The sequence below is a fragment of the Diaphorina citri genome, unplaced genomic scaffold, assembly GCF_000475195.1.
Source record: "Diaphorina citri unplaced genomic scaffold, Diaci psyllid genome assembly version 1.1 scaffold2020, whole genome shotgun sequence".
NCBI lineage: Eukaryota > Metazoa > Arthropoda > Insecta > Hemiptera > Psyllidae > Diaphorina > Diaphorina citri.
Genome location: NW_007379446.1, coordinates 9,138 through 11,625, shown reverse-complemented (window position 1 = coordinate 11,625; position 2,488 = coordinate 9,138). Strand labels below are relative to the sequence as shown.

At 34.9% G+C, this 2,488-nt stretch overlaps 1 long non-coding RNA gene across 1 annotated transcript; it reads right to left on the bottom strand.

Moving 5' to 3' along the window:
• Positions 1-909: 909 nt before the first annotated feature.
• Positions 910-2,051, bottom strand: LOC113471030. Its single transcript, XR_003393880.1, has 2 exons — positions 1,583-2,051; positions 910-1,523 (listed from the first exon to the last, which is right to left on the bottom strand). It is a non-coding gene; the product is annotated as an uncharacterized LOC113471030 (long non-coding RNA).
• Between the last annotated feature and the right edge of the window lie 437 nt (positions 2,052-2,488).

The window sequence follows — 2,488 nt, the reverse complement described above, 5'->3', positions numbered from 1 at the left end:
TACCTACAGGATAGAATCAATAACATCAATATGCATTTTCCCTCACTTGAAGCATTTATTGAAACATTTATAGTATGTGTTTCACGCAACCTTTTCCTCATGATCTCAGGCGTGTGCCATAAGTAACACACTTCTAATAAATTAGGCTCATTATTCTGAACTCTCAAAAAGGACACTTTTTATATGCACCTTTTCTTAAAAAGAAATCAAGGAGGAGAAAAAAAATCAAAGCTAAAAGCATTATTATTATCATCTACTTATTAGAAAGAAAACATAACTAGGTATAGTTTGAAAGATTATTATTTGAATGCCTATATTATGTTATACAGTATGATATAATATTACCATACATAATGGATATTTTTCTCTAAACCATTTTTCAAAGATCTAAGATCTCTTTGGCGAGCGGTAGAACAAAAACCACATTTTAACATCAAGCGTCATTTTAAACTCAGCAAATTTGCTGATGTTTGCTGTAGAAATTTTTCTTTCTCAAAGAAAAAAGTAGAACATTTCAAAGAGCCACATTCATATTACCATACATAATGGATATTTTTCTCTAAACCATTTTTCAAAGATCTAAGATCTCTTTGGCGAGCGGCAGAACAAAAACCACATTTTAACATCAAGCGTCATTTTAAACTCAGCAAATTTGCTGATGTTTGTTGTAGAAATTTTTCTTTCTCAAAGAAAAAAGTAGAACATTTCAAAGAGCCACATTTCAAGGTTCATTGTATAGAGAGCGATAAAAGTATTCTATCTAGCTGCCCAAAACAATCACAAAGAGCTTCGCTTAAAAAAATAAAATGGTTCTTAATATTATGTCCAGTTAGCAAGGTAGTTAATATCTATTTAATCAAAAATATATACCTACTCACTTGAATAGCTACTTTTAGTTTAAATTAAGAATGGTTGGAGATAGTTTAATGTAATTGGAAAATAAAATTATCTACCTTAGAAATTAATTAATAAGTATTGAGTATTTTTGAACTTTTAACGCTACCTATTTTAATAGTCAATAAACAGGAAAATATTAAATACTGAGAGACTACAACTAACAGATCTGTTGTATTTTGCAACCATAAGAATGATATTCCAAACTCCTCACTAAAGTAAAATCAAATCGTTGGTTCACCTAATGTAACCAAGGGGTTTCAGCGCGAACGACCTACTGTCCGTAGTGTTAAAGCGCTTTAAAGGGATAAAGGTAAAGGAAGGGAAAAAAATATTGGTTTCGATTGTTCAGTAGGCTTGATGTGGTTGGAACAACCTCAATGTGTAAATCTAAAGGATTCACTTATAAGGACTTCAGGGAAAAAGTTTTCTACATAGCTAATGTTTGAACAATGTCAAACCTAGAACAGGAATAATACGTACACAGGAAACTTCAACATTTTATTTCATAAAAATGTCGCTCTAACCTCAAGTCCAGTCAATGAATCCCAATACACTAAGTATTCAAAATCCAAGACTGAGGGCTATAGTCATAATTTGATGGGGATAAATTTACCTGACAGGCGGACCTTAAGACTGAGGGCTATAGTCATAATTTGATGAGGATAAATTTACCTGACAGGCGGACCTGATCAGGCCACCTGTCCGGTCTACCTGATAGTGAGTGGCTGGCCTTAGCCGCATTTCAAGTTGGCTGTACGGTCAGGCCCTAGAGCCAACACCAAAAAAGGCGCATTCAATCAGAGCAAAATATGACTACAGTCCTCGACCCCAAGTTCAGTTACAGTTACCCATTGGAATACTAAGTAATTTTCATACCTTATCTTTTACTTATCACATAATCAGCTTCAAATATGAATGGAAAATAAGTCACCACTAATCTGGTTGGTCTATTTGGTTTTGCTTTCAAACATGGCGGCCATATCTCGGATGCACATGGGTTGAGGAGCTGAGGTGACGCTATGGGCACGCTGCCTGTCATATCTGCAATGTAAAATAATAACATGCCTACAAGTTAGCTTGGAATAACAAAAAAGCTTCACAGGTTGTGGTTATGTAGGTACTGGGTTACACTATGCTCGGATCGATCTTTTTTCTTTTTGTTTGTTCTCTCTCTCTCTCTCTCTCTCTCTCTCTCTCTCTCTCTCTTTCTTTCTTTCTTTCTCTCTCTCTCTGCATATCTTAACATAGCCTGACCCAGTCACATAACCCCAAAACCGAGGCCATTTATCAGGGCTGATATGCCTCGGGTATTTCAAAGTGGGCCTGAAACAGCAAGCGCAGGTAAATAAAAAAAAAAAAAAAAAATGTTCTACCGTAGGGAAAGAATGGTCATTTAAAAGGAATTCAAGGAAAGCATTTAAATTTAAAGGAATCTCTCAAGGATTCGGGAGGTAGAGAATGCTTGGACAATATAAAAATGGCAAAGATGTTTAAATGTAACTGAGAAATAAGAAATGTTGGAAATTCATGAAATGTGAATAGCAAGTTAGAGGGAACAGACATTCCCAACGCCATAAGAGTTTATGTATGA